We start from the raw sequence: 15,588 nt of genomic DNA, 5'->3' as shown, positions 1-15,588 counted from the left end.
AATTGTGGCTAAGGCCAACTCAGCCTATCAGAAGGTTGCTCGCCTGGCGGGCAACAATTGGGGCCTAAAGCCTCGGGCCCTGAGAATCGCCTACGACGCTATATTCATGGGCATCGCTGGCTATGCCTCCAGCGTGTGGCACACCAAAGCCTCGCTGACAATTGTGAAGAGGGCTCTGCTTAGCGGACAGAGGGCTGCTCTGATTGGCCTTACTAAGACCTATAGGACCACATTTTCGGATGCCCTGGCGGTCCTTGCGGGGGTCTTTCCCCTCGACGTGCACGTTCAAATTAGAGGATCGATCACTCTCCTTATGAGGAGGATCAATACAACTCTCGCCGGTGTCCCTCTGACACCGCCATCGAGAGTGGAGGGCGTGAGCTACAGAAAGACTGTATCTGAGCTCTACAAGACCGCATATGCGGCATAGCAGGCGAGATGGGTGGCCTCCTCTAAGGGCCGCCAGACTTTTCTATACTTTCCAGATGTCTCGGTGAGACACATGACGAGGAGACTGGTGCCGACCCACTGGACTAGTCAATTCATGACTGGCCATGGAAACTTTGCGGCCAAACTGCAGGGGTTTGGTTTGGCAGGACATGGGTCGGGTTGCTCATGTGGACACGACCAGCAGGACGCAGAGCACGTCCTGTGGGACTGTCCACTTATGGGCCCCGAACGAGCGGAGTTGTTTGCCTGGGTCCGACCCCATTCGGGCCCAATAGGACACGCGGACATGGTGGCAACCGAGGCCAATTTTGCGGCCTTTACTAAATTTGCCAGAACGTACGGGGGGCGGGACACTCTCGACTCCCCTTGCGACTCTTCAAATAAAAGTCACTGATAGTTGCTATATAAATTAACATCATGCATTCGCACTTCGGTGCAAGGTTGCATCACCAGTCCCGTGCGGCTCTGCTCGGGACAAAATGAGGGCTTAAATTCTTGATCTGGCACACGTAAGGGTTATGTTAGTCGGCCGCGTATGACGTGGCTGCATATACATAACGGGAGCGGAGCTGGGAATTTACACACCATGTTCTATTAGTAACAATAATAATATATTCATTGAAACGTTTTCTTTTTAAAGTAAATGGGTAACGTTTTTAGTCATCTTTACAGGATTTAAGAATTAATACCCCCGTCGCCACCACGAAACAAATTGATGTATTGACACCTCGACGTTCGGTCTCCGAGTGCCAGCGAGCCCAAAATTTCGTCGCGCCTATAGTTGAAAATTATTTGCAGTTTCACTGAAGTATCGCCTTAACTGATTGCTTTGCTCTGTTTAATTTAAATTATTTTTGTATAACCTACCTACAATATTTATCTTCTGCTGCATAAAAGTGGCAAAACACGATGACGATACAATTAATTTTATAATGTTTCAGTCTGTCATCAGAATACATTAATTATAATATGGACTTAACTTACTGTCAACAGTGACCGCACACTGACGTGCTCTACCAACTTAACCCCTTCAAATGACCCACTCTTGAAAACCTACAACTAACTGAGCTAGGCCGAAGCATTGAAGGGGGCTGTGTATTTTGCACGGTACGACCGCCGACACGCGTACCATCAGTGTCTCAACATTAGGTCGTGGTAAAGAGCGAGCATGGTGACTGCTGCGTCCTGACCGACGTGTCTGCCACTTTACCCGCTCTTTCCCGGGGTGTCAATATTATACTATTTCACTCACCGAGCGTCATTGAAACAATATTGTACATACTACGCAAAAAATGATATGATTTATTTTGTACTTAAGGTACCTAATAGCATCTTTCATTATTATTATCCTAAGAGATTTTGGAAAATTCACTAACGGCTCATTTAAGCGACATTTTATTGTTATTTTTACATCTTCACTTCGAAATGTGCGCTACTACTTCTTACATACCGTATACAATTCGCCATACTTCTTTTAACATACAGCAGAATGACGTCTTCGTCGCTTAAGACCTTCTAATCCTTTATTTGACAAACGGATTCGATTATTTTTATTCAAATATCGTAATGTAGGCATTGGCGCACTTTTTTCCAGTGAAAAATCCATAATCTTGCTACAATTCACTGCGTAAATAAAAATCTGTGTGTCCGCCACTGTCCGTCATATCATAGATAACGTGATATTCCAAATTTGATTTTTTTAAATACTTCTTTGTGGCTGTTCACCCACTATTTTTGTTATTGAATAATTACCTAGGCTACTAATTTCCATACTAAAAAAGTTGCCATTGCAAACAATGAAAGAAATTAATACGAATTGTTATAGTTATCAAAATGTGTGATATTGTATAATATCTACCTATTTTTTTCGTCCCTATCATCATCAATCTTGACCTATACACTGCTGGATGAAGGCCTCCTCAGCCTTATTCTACTCCTTACTTACACATGAATTGTTATATTTATCAAAATCAGTGATATAATATTATTATCTACCTATCTATATATAATGCCATTATTATCACGAGCCTCAATAAATCCACTGCTGGATGAAGGCCTCTCTTCGTTGATTGTATTCTTGACAGTATTTAATTTCTAATGTTATTTATCTACATATTCATATCGTCATCATAATCATCATCAACTAGGATCAATCCACTACTGGATGAAGGGTTCCGCAACCTGATTCTACTACTATCGGTTTAACGAATTTGTGATATTATACCTATTTCTATCATTCTTATATCATCGACCTGAACCAATCCACTGCTGGATAATGGCCTCCCTAGCCCGGTTCTACTCCTTTCTGTCATATGAATTGCTGTATTTATCAAAATCGGTGATATTATATTTAAAAACATATTCATATCGTCATCATCATCATCAACCAGGATCCATCCACTGCTTAATAAAGACCTCCCTAGCCTGATTCTACTCCTTTTGTCATATGAATGTATGTATTTATCAAAATCTGTGATATTATATGTATCTACACATTCATATCGTCATCATCATCATCATCATTATCATATACCTGAACCAATCCACTGCTTAATAAAGACCCCCTTAGCCTAATTCTCCTCCTTTCTGTCATATGAATTTCTGTATTTATCAAAATCGGTGATATTATATTTATCTACATATTCATATCGTCATCATCATCATCATCATCGACCTGAACCAATCCACTGTTTAATAAAGACCTCCCTAGCCAGATTCTACTCCTTTCTGTCATATGAATTTCTGTATTTATCAAAATCGGTGATATTATATTTATTTAAATATTCATATCGTCATCATCATCATCAACCAGGATCCATCCACTGCTTAATAAAGACCTCCCTAGCTTGATTCTACTCCTTTTGTCATATGAATGTATGTATTTATCAAAATCTGTGATATTATATGTATCTACACATTCATATCGCCATCATCATCATCATCATTATCATATACCTGAACCAATCCACTGCTTAATAAAGACCCCCTTAGCCTAATTCTCCTCCTTTCTGTCATATGAATTGCTGTATTTATCAAAATCGGTGATATTATATTTATTTACATATTCTTATCGTCATTATCATCATTATCATCATCATTATCATCATCATCATCGACCTGAAACAATCCACTGCTTAATAAAGACCTCGCTAGCCTGATTCTACTCTTTTCTGTCATATGAATTTCTGTATTTATCAAAATCGGTGATATTATATTTATTTACATATTCATATCGTCATCATCATCATCATCGACCTAAACCAATCCACTACTTAAAGACCTCCTTAGCCTGATTCTACTCCTTTCTGTGATATGAATTTCTGTATTTATCAAAATCGGTGATATTACATTTATCTACATATTCATATCGTCATCATCATCAACCAGGATCAATTCACTGCTGGATGAAGAGTTCCGCAACCTGATTCTACTACTGTATTATACCTATTTCTATCGTCCTTATCATCATTGACCTGAACCCATCTATTGCTGGATAAAGGCCTCCCATGCCTGATTCTACTCCTTTCTGTCATTTGAATTGCTGTATTTATCAAAATCGGTGATAATATATTATATATATTTATATTTCCATTATCATTATGAATCTGAATCAATCCACCGGTGGATGAAGGCCTCTCTAAGTTGTTTGAATTTCTGTCGGTCATATGAATTACTATATTTATCAAAATTGCTGATGTTATATTTTCCCATTCATAATATCGTCATTATCATCATCAACCAAGATTAATCCACTGCTGGATGAAGGTTATCCCAACCTAATTCTACTCTTCTTGGTCATATAAACTGCAATATTTTTTTAAATTTGTGATTTTATATACCTACCCATTTATATCGTCATTATCGTCATCAACCTGTATCAATCCACTGCTGGATGAAGGCCTTTTTAAGCTGATTCCACATCTTTAGGTCTTATAAATTCCTATTCTTATCAGATATAATATGTATTACTTCATTATTTATCAACATTTGTCTCGATATGAATGTCCCGCACCGGGAAACTATATTGTTTAAGGTTAATTTTTAAAACAAAATATGATTTTTAAAATATTATTCTGTGGCTCCAAGCAATTATTTTTTATAAACAATGAAACAAAATAATGTTTAAATTAATTTTTTATGCTGCTAACCTTTTTCTATTATGTAAATGGGACCCGAAAGAGATTAATATTCGCGTTATATTGGATCGCTATTTATGATAATCACGATTGAGATGTATAACTATTTATCATATTTAAATGCACATACCTACACATATATTGTATTAAAATTAAAATGACAGTGGTAGCAATCGGCGATTGCCAGCTGTTTTGCTAGGCTTAGCAGCCTGAAATGGTGTCAGATGATATTGAGAAGGCCAGACTCCAGAATAGACTACGCACATGACTCCAAATTTGTATTTGCAGTGACGACATGCATATCGTAAAACTGACAAATCAGATAAATTTTCAATTGTCTGACGTGAATGAAAATCCATCCCGAAGGGAAAACTATGGCGCCGTCTATACACACTTTACAATTATTATATTAAAATCCAACACCAAGACACTATGATGAAAAGCTGTCTGCATGACCTAGCGAGACAGACTGGCGAGAGCCAGCTGGCTCAGCTAGTTATTTTATTATTATCTAAGATGCAATGTTTTTTTAAGAATTTATTCAACAGACGTAAGGTGGGTCGGGGTAAGTGTAACTTTGGGGAAAGTGTAGCTACTAAGATATCTCAGTATCTACTACAAATTGGATGATGCCATCTATGGAAAGGTGATAGCAAAGTCACCGATTTATAAAAATAATCGGAAATGGTGTCTATACCATGTTTTTTGAGGTGACTACATGGATTATTCTCCAGACGACATTTTGAAGTCGACGAGTGAGATGGTAGCTGTTACTAAAATATTTTTTTAAACACGGAAACCTGCACATTGTGGTCGTAAAAAATGGTGAGTATATGTGTTTTGATACGCTGCTTCACGTGGTTTTATCGTTTTACTGAATTATAAGCATTTGAAACTTTTATTCAAGTAGACACACTTCCCCCACGAAAGTAAACACGTGGGGTAAGCGTGCCTTTGTATTGTGTCATACTTCCCCCATATATTTTCTATGAATTTGCAAAGTCAATATTTTAACTAGTGATGGGACATGACGCATTATTTATATCGATCGAAGTATCGAAGATCTAAAATGTTCGTAATTGAAATAGAATGTTTATATGTAAGAATTTCTATACCAGTATAAACTAGATAATTCGAAATCCAAGGGACTCTGAAAATTTGATTTCGAATTCGCGAAAATCGCTATAAATCGTATTTTCGGTACTGTTCGATCAAAGCGGATACAGCGGAAAACGCATTTTGAAAATAGCCGATAAACTGGATTATTTGTTAGGTTAACCTAATCAAACCTAACCTAACCTAATCTAACCCAACCTAACCTAACCTAAACTAGCCCAAACCAACAAATAATCCAGTTTATCGGCTATTTTCAAAATGCGTTTTCCGCTGTATCCGCTTTAACCGAACAGTACCGAATTTTCTGAAGAAGAAGAAAAAAATCGTCAATTTGTATGGGGACTGTTCGACTCGAAAATGTTCTTCTAAGCCAGGGGGGGGGGCAAACTTTTTGGATGGAGAGCCAAATTCAAGAATTCAAAATGAGCGGCGGGCCGCAAGTAAAATACCATTTTTAGATATACCTACACTATTTATTATCACGAAAAATAAACATTTTTTTAAATTCAGGTGTTAATTTTGTGGTTGATATTCTCAAAACTGCTTGTAAATGGGCATCGGAGATATGTGATCGTAAAGAATTTTTATCGAGGTTCATGGTCAAAAATGTAGGTTGATCAAAAAATAGCGAACATTTTTCTTGCATAATTTTTAAGTTGGTCGAATTTGTCTGAATTAAGGGCATTGTAAAGTTTGGAGATTTCTTCACGACGATGCAATTTTCTTAAATCAGTGTCACACTGCAAATCAAAAATGTCAAGTTGTAGCTCTGTCGGTACACTATAAATATATATATTGAAAATGGATCGCGTACTATTGCTGAACTTGTCTCAATTTTTCGGAAGTCACCAAATCTTTGTGAAAAATCGTCATTCAGAGCTTCAATAATTTTACCATAGTCTTCAAATCTATATTCTGATATATTCAGCAACTTCAAAGATGGAAAGTGGTCCACGTCGTTATTCGATATTTGTCGAAGGAATAACTTGAGTTTTAATTGAAATCCATTCAAACTTTTTACCATATCATGGGCATATATTTTTTTCCTTAAAACGCGGAGTTAAAAGTATTTAAATGTGTCACGATCTTCAACGTAGAAAATAGTTGTTACATAGTGTGAGAAGAGGCGCAAGGAAGACGTACTGAGATAATACATTTACGAAACAACAAATTCTTCAAATTTTAATCTATTGTCAATATTTTTAAAAAAAAATATAAAAAAGTTATTCGTAATCAGAAGTACAATGATGGCGGGCCACAAAAATAGCCGGCGGGCCACATGCGGTCCGCGGGCCGCAGTTTGCCCCCCCCTGTTCTAAGCCTATAATTCTGGATTGCAAAGTTGTTCAATTACCAAATAAAGAAGTTACCGAAAGTTTATTAGAAATACCACTGTTACAAAAGTTTCCTGCAGAAAATATAGAAAAAACTTTGTTTGAAACACTTATGCTGAATTCTATCAGTTGTAAGGCGTATATAAAGAATAGGAGAAAAATGGTTGCCCCAGGAGCAGAAGTGATTACATGTTATGATGTTATAGAGCGAATGAAAAATAATGTCCCAATAGAAAAGAAAATAAAGCCATTGCAAGACAAAACTAACATATAGAAGAAGGTATTAAAAACGGATAAAAGTATACCAAAACAAAAAAAAAACACGAACCCATATCTTCGGAAGAAGATTTGTCATGGACATCATGTGACGAAAGCGAAGATAATAAATATGCAAGACTATATTAAAGATTTTCTCGGCGATAAGGAAGACGATCCTTCAATTAATATGCTTAATATATCAATGTTTGATCAGTTTGATGATACTGCAGGTGCAACTTATTAATAAATGTTAGAGATTGGAAAATATATTGTAGTACAATTTGCTACATAAAAAAACTGTGAAACATTTTGTCGGAGTTATAATAAAACTTGAGCAAGATGACAGAATTAGGACAAAGTTTGCCCGAAAACTTAAGACGATTAAAAATGAAAACGAAACTATGTTTTCATTTCCAAGAGTAGAAGACATTTACGAAGTGAAAGAAGAGGATCTCACCTGCATATTGCCTCAACCATCAACTGGACGAAGAGGCGAAATAATTTTCAAAACAAAAATCTCTGGTTACAATATTTAGTAGTCATGCAATTTCAAATATTGCAATTCGAAATAATTACGTTAGAATAAATAGTTTTGTAAGTAAGCACTTAACTTGAATTGTAAGTACAGTAAAAACGAAAGAATGATTCGAGAATCAGACCCAAAACGTTACTAGAGATTTAATGTTTTTGTGTATTAATTATTATTTTTTCTTTTATATCTTACTTTCTATTTGTATCCACATTTTATTTTTGATGATTGTTATTTAATTTTTTAATAATACGAAAATAATCATGTTAGGTATATTAAATTTCATCAACTGTTTGTTAATGCTCACTGTTTCGAGCTAAAAAAATAATGTTTTACCCTGTTAATTCTTGGTGAAGCTATTATAACATTTCAAATTTAACTCATTCTTTCGTACACTTATTCTCACGCCGCACGCAATCGACAAACCTCTTTAACGTTTTGATTTTACTGTAAGTGCTTACGTCTTTGTCATGTAAGTACTGACTATTTTAAGGCTTACTCTGCATTCCTGTATTGTATACTTTGTATTTGTGCAAATTCGAGACGAATAAAATTATAAGTTAATCTTCAAAGGCCTTTGATTGATTTACCTACCACTCCTGTTGCTGAGATAACCACATTAAATAATTAGGTACCTACCTAATAAAAAACGTCATTTTTGTTTCGGGACATCACTAGCTCTACATACATTGGAATGACACCCTTACGCCAAAAATAATGATAGAGATTATTTTTGTTGAAAATCTATACAGAAGTTTTAATTTAAGAATCAATATCCATTAAATGATATATTACCTTTCTATTCATGTAATACGTAATGGTTTTGAAGAACTTTTGGAATAATGGTGAATTTATTTAGTTACACTTACCCCAATATTGGGTAAAGTGTAACAAACTGACTAGTAATCAAAAAATATTAAAATGTCGTATTATAGTAAGATATACAGTGGGTTCCTTCTGTACATATTAATTGTAATGATATTTTAGATCATATGGTAAAGTTTTCAACTGTTTAAAACATACCTATTCATCATGAACCTGGTTGAAATTCATCTCATTAAATTCTATGTCACACTTACTCCGACTCACCTTAACATAATAATAATGTTGACTGTTAGTGCTCGGCCGTAGTGATTTGGCGGGCGCGGCGCGGCGGCGTCTTGCAAAACTCAAACGTATAACCGTATGTATTATGCCCCAAAAAAGACACTGTCTACGAACATTTCACACACGGTTATACACGCCGCGCTAGCCAAACCACTATGGCTGAGCACAGTGTTGCCAACTAACATTTTCAAAATTCAGTAGATTTTTTGATTTTTTCTTCAAAATATCAGTAGATTGACAAAAATGTATGAAATTCAACGACTGTGCTTGGTGAAAGTGTGCATATTGACGTAATCTCACAAGCGTATTTTAAAAAATCATGTAAAAAGTGACTTTTATTCATCACAAGAATCATAATATCTTCTTTTTCTGACCAAAATTTCAGTAGGAAGACTTACTGAAATTTCAGTAGACATGACAGCACTGCCGTCGTGTCTGCCACTTTACCCGCCCTTTCCCGGGGTGTCAATATTATACTATTTCACTCACTGAGTGTCATTGAAATAATATTGTACTTACTACGCATTTTATTTTGTACTTAAAGTAGGTACCTAATAACATTTATGTCTATGATGCAATGTTTTTTTTTAAGAATTTAGTCAACAGACGTACATAATAATAATTTGACTGTTGCAATGGCAATGCAGACGTTTAGTCTATGTCCGAAAGATATCGTTTATCCTATTGTCTATTGTCACACCTGCCACTCTACTTAGCTACATTTGTGATATTTTTGCATCAGTGAAACTTCGTAAAATGGATATAAAACACGAACTAGATGATTTAGAAGTGCAGGAATTGTTTAATGGTACAACAATGCAACCAAACAATCCGGTTACAAACATTTGTATAAAGCAAGAGAATGTATACGATGCTAACAGCACTATTGGGGTTAGGTTTTCCAAAGTTATTAATTATTTTAAGATTGTGTTTATTATTCCCTGAAGTGGTGTTTTACTAATGCAAATAAAACAGTTGCGTGACATATTGAACTTTACTAACTGAAACATGTAATAAATTATACATTGCTGTTTTGATACTTCATAACTATTATTTGACTATGTACCTACCTACCTATAGGTTCTGCGTCTCCGTGGCCGCTGGTTTACTACTTTCATTTATTTGAAGACAACTTTAATGTTCAACGTTTATTAATAATCGCTAGACAGTATCGAACCGTGATAAAAGGTCACATACAGAAACGTCCGTGTGTTTGTGCTCAACGCATAATGCTAGGTAATATAGGTGTAAACACGTATTATAAAAAACCTACTGTCTTATTTTTCAGAGCCCTGTAACCAACCTTGCTGGTATTAAAACTGAGATTGATACTCTTCGAGTTGTCTTCAAGGAAGAATTTGTCGAAGACAGTGATCCGCAACCTAGTTGCTCATATTCAAAATGCGAGCCAATAAATCAGGTACTTCCTTACCTACTTATACAGTATTTTATTTATTTTAAATATGTACCATTAGACGATCATCTACATATATAATTACTCTAAAATATCTGAGATAACTCACTAATTTTTTATTTATTTATAAACTCTTTCACTTCGATTTTTCAAGTCCCCAAGTTACTACATTTTGAATCGAGCACAATATTTTAATTAAGTAGTTACCTACTTACATAATCATAGATATATTACCTACTCTTAAAAATGCATTTTCTAAATATTTAGATGATATCTCGTCATAATAGGTACCTACACCGTCATATCGCTTATTACGTTCAATATATAGGTACTTATCTAAAATGCCACATTGGCGTTCAACGATCATTTTTGGTGGAAAAGATTAAAACTCCATAAAATGATATTTCACTAGGGACATCATTTGACGGACTAAGTACACAATTTCGTTTGTTTTTCAGGCGTAATATTTCATTTTCAAATATCGAATCATTTGTGATATCAGAATCTCCTGTATATTATTATCCTACGAGATTTTGGAAAACGCACCAATTTCTTATTTAAATACCATTTTGTTGATTTTTAAACTATTTCAATTCATCTTTTATACCTCTTCATATCGTTTATAAAATATTTAAAATTATGCCATTAAATCATACATCATTTTGGACATTAAATAGATAGAAAAATATTGTTTGATTTAGATAGGGTTTAATGAATTATAAAAAAAACTAACCAACAATATGTAAGTACCTATTCTTAGTTCAACGAAAACAAATAAGTATGAATAAAAAGGTGCAATATATAAACACATTATATTTTATTAAAATGCCAGTGGTAGCAATCGGCGATTGCCAGCTGTTCTGCTAGGTTAATCAGCCTGAGGTGGTGTCAGACGAAATTGTGAAGGCCAGACTACAGAATAGACTACGCATATTATGATCCCAAATTTATATTGGCAGTGGCGACTTTCAAATCGTAAAACTGACAAATCGGCAAAATGTCAAACTGTCTGAGGTGAATGAAAATCCATCCCGAAGGGAAAACTAGTGCGCCGTCTATGCATATTTAAATCCAATACCGCCAAGCCGTCTTGAAAACCTAGCGAGACAGACAGCTGGCTCTGCTAGTAATAATAATTTATTGATTTAGACAGGTAGGTAGAGGTAAATTTTATATTTAAGACTGTCACTAACACCAATGTTATATTTGTTACTTGATAGAATTTGCTTGATATGTACTTATATGTGCAATCAAGCTCTCTCATTGGCTGACGCTAAAATTATTATTAATAAAACATTGTGGCCTAAAACAAAGTCCTTGAATAAACATGTTATTCGGACATTTTCGTGTATTCACGGTCTGTTAATGCTGAAAATTAGGGTGTTCAATGTCACATGGTTTAAAAATACTTACTTCTAAAACGACGGTAGTTCAATTATACTTTAGAGCTGAAAGAGTGGATGTCCGACATAAGTCTTTTTTGCTATAAACTATAGCAAAAAGATTAATTGCAAAAGTGCTGAAGTCCAACATACAGAGTTTTAGTCTGACCGCGAGTGAGTATTTTAAGAATTTTAGCAACACTGAAGTCACACTTGAACTGTATGTTTGGTCGTCACCTGTTTCTTCGAGTGTTTTGGTGTGTTTAAGGTTTAAAAAATAAACTATAATGAAATATTATTTGTCTTGGTTTAAGCAGGATTTAATTATTCTTCAAAATACTAACAATCACTAACTGCCTATTGTAGTTATAGTTCAATGAAAACAAATACTTATGACTGGCAAAGTTTAGTGTGCACTATTAATGTCGGATTTTAACAGCCTCATTTGTAGTTATATTTTTTATTAATATTTCTATGTTTGCATCGTGTGTGGCTTAAAATATACCTGTAATTATTATAATTACAAAAATATAATTTTAAATGATATTATCTCACACGTTTTATAACATATTTAAAATCCCATAGTATATACATTATACAATAGAAACTTTAGAGCAGATAGTGTTGAAGTCCTGTAATTTCCCAATTATGAATTTAAAAAAAGTCTAACATCGAATGGCCTTTACAATTTACAAATATAACAAAATAATTAAATAGATATTTTTTAATTAAATTTTATTGTATTATAAATCTTTTAGTATAAACTATTATTTTTGAGCCGTTCTGCACCAAACCGTCTTATAAATCTGCACTGACTCTAAATAAAATTCACGTGACGCCTTTTATTTTTAATACTTTGGACGCTAAAGACGCGCATGCGCGTAATTGCCAGGCAGCCGATCGATGTAATTAACGTGCATTTTAAAGGGGGCAATTAAAATCTCATTATATAGTTAGCAGCGAATGCGTTAATAGACATCGTTTGTAATATTTTATTATTAGTAATTATGTATGTTTCTTTTTATTTTATATTGTAAATAATGACGTTATATCGTCACAAAAAGATACTGATATGGTTTATTATGTATAAAATCATTGTATTTTTATAGATTCCTTCTAAATACCCGACTACTGTAAAACTGGAGAAAGATTTTGTGCGGTTTGACTCAGAGAACAAGATTGTTCAAGAGGATGTAGAGCAAAGCAATTATGATTACCCTCAAGCTAGTTGCTCTTATTCCGAATGCAACCCAGGAAGTCAGGTATATATCAATCTATTTATTTAAAATAATCTACCATTACTGATATGACTTATCAACGTACACTTGTTTCTCTAAATTTGATCCTCCCAGTATGTCAAGATTCCTACATAATTACTTTAAGATGTTTGATTTTTAAAATATTATTCTCTCATATACCTATGTCGTCTGCATATGTTAATGCGATACTTCACCTTGTTGTAGTTGATACCTGCAACTACTGACGTGACCTATTTTGGTAGTCTCGGATTGTCAGAGAACATGTTAGAAGTACAAGTGCCATACGACGAAATAAAGATTCACAATAAAGACATTAAAAAAGAATTGGGGATATATGCAACCAATAAAAATATAATCAGTCGCACTGCTAAGTTTAAGCAAACACAATCTAACGTCATAGATCCCAAATTATTAGTAGCTGTTATAACGTTGGATAAAATGTCGTTTGATAACGAAAATTATGTGTGCAATTTATGTTTTGATTATTTTGCATCATTATCTCTATTGACGCTGCACAAACTTAATTGCTTAAGCATTCAAACAAATTTTAAGAAACTATACAAAATTAATCATTCTGGCGAAAAGCCATTTAAATGTGACCAGTGTTATTACTCTTGTATAACATCTCGTTCAATGAAAAATCACAAAATAACTCATTCTGGTGTAAAACTATTTAAATGTGACCAATGTAATTACTCTAGTAAAACACCTCGTTCAATGAAAAATCACGTAATGACTCATTCTGGTAAAAAGCCATTTAAATGTGACAAATGCCATTACTCTTGTATAAAATCTAATTCGATGAAAGATCACAAAATGACTCATTCTGGTGAAAAACCATTTAAATGTGAGCAATGTTATTACTCGTGTATAAAATCTGATAACTTGAAATTAAACAAGATGACTCATTCTGGTGAAAAGCTATTTAAATGTGACCAATGTACCTACTCTTGTATAAAATCTGGTACGATGAAAAGACACAAAATGACCCACTCAGGTGAAAAGCCATTTAAATGTGACCAATGTAATTACTCCTCTATAACATCTTTTGATCTGAAAACACACAAAACGACTCATTCTGGTAAAAAACCATATACATGTGAGCAATGTGATTACTCATGTTTAAAATCTAGTGATATGAAACTTCACAAAATGACTCATTCTGGTGAAAAACCTTTTAAATGTCAGCAATGTGATTACTCTTGTATACAGTCTGGTACAATGAAATTTCACAAAATGACTCATTCTGGTGAAAAACCTTTTAAATGTCAGCAATGTGATTACTCTTGTATACAGTCTGGTACAATGAAATTACACAAAATGACTCATTCGGGTGAAAAGCCATTTAAATGTGACCAATGTACCTACTCTTGTATAACATTTAGTACAATGAAAAGACACAAAATGACTCACTCATGTGAAAAACTAATTAAAATTTGACCAATGTAATTACTCCTCTATAACATCTTTTGATCTGAAAACACACAAAACGACTCATTCTGGTAAAAAGCCGTATAAATGTAAGCAATGTGATTACTCATGTATAAAATCTAGTGATATGAAACTTCACGAAATGACTCATTCTGGTGAAAAACCTTTTAAATGTCAGCAATGTGATTACTCTTGTATACAGTCTGGTACAATGAAATTTCACAAAATGACTCATTCTGGTGAAAAGCCATTGAAGACTAGTGGTATGTATCCATAATCCTCCTCTCTATGATATCTCCATTGAAAATAAATTGCCATTTGTTTAATTCATCGCCACCGAGTTATTAATCATGTATCATTGTTAAGAATATTCGATCGATGTAATTTCGACTACTGCAATGCACCTACTCACTATTAATATTATTGATCAACCCCAACACATATATACCTTTGTACATGAACTAAGCGTCACTTATATTGCTTACTTACAATTTCATATTTATAATATTGTAAATGATTCTAAAATCATTCATTAAAACTTAACTCAGCTCTACTCTTCGAGTTATTTCACTGCGGATTGGACTCTCTTTTATTGACAACATGTAACTGTATGACATGACGTATATACATCACTTAAGATTGACATAATATTCTACCGAGTCTTATTACTGTCATACATCTTCCACTGGACCACTTGATGGTTCAAAACCCGTTGGTAAGGATTTCAGGTGCGGTAAACATAAAATGTAATAATATTGATCATTGCAATGAAGCTCACTTGCTGATATAACATTAGTATTTTTTTTTTTTTTAGCTTTTGGCATAATAATAATTGAAGACCTCTGAAGAGTTGTATTTAGCAAAATTATAATAGTATGTCTGTATTTGGTCAATAGAGTTCGTTATATTGATTTAAGTTGGGACACCTCACAAGTCTTTCTTCCATCTAAAATTTTGCGGCTATTATGGTGATATCATGACCTTACTTTTGTCTGTCAGATACTTTTGTTGTGAAGCTGTTATTGTTCTTTTATCATATTATATTTTCGTTTTTTAATTATAAACAGACATATAATATCAAGAAGTAGTAGAAGATAGCAAGAGTGTAATTATGATTGATTATTCTCATAATGATGATTCAGACAATCGTCACAAGTGAGTGACAATCGTTC

The sequence above is a fragment of the Rhyacophila brunnea genome, unplaced genomic scaffold (assembly GCF_057557595.1).
Source record: "Rhyacophila brunnea isolate RB1 unplaced genomic scaffold, BYU_Rbru_1.0 scaffold_16, whole genome shotgun sequence".
Classification (NCBI taxonomy): Eukaryota; Metazoa; Arthropoda; class Insecta; order Trichoptera; family Rhyacophilidae; genus Rhyacophila; species Rhyacophila brunnea.
The sequence above is the reverse complement of the archived record's forward strand: the minus strand, read 5'-3'. Positions refer to the sequence as shown.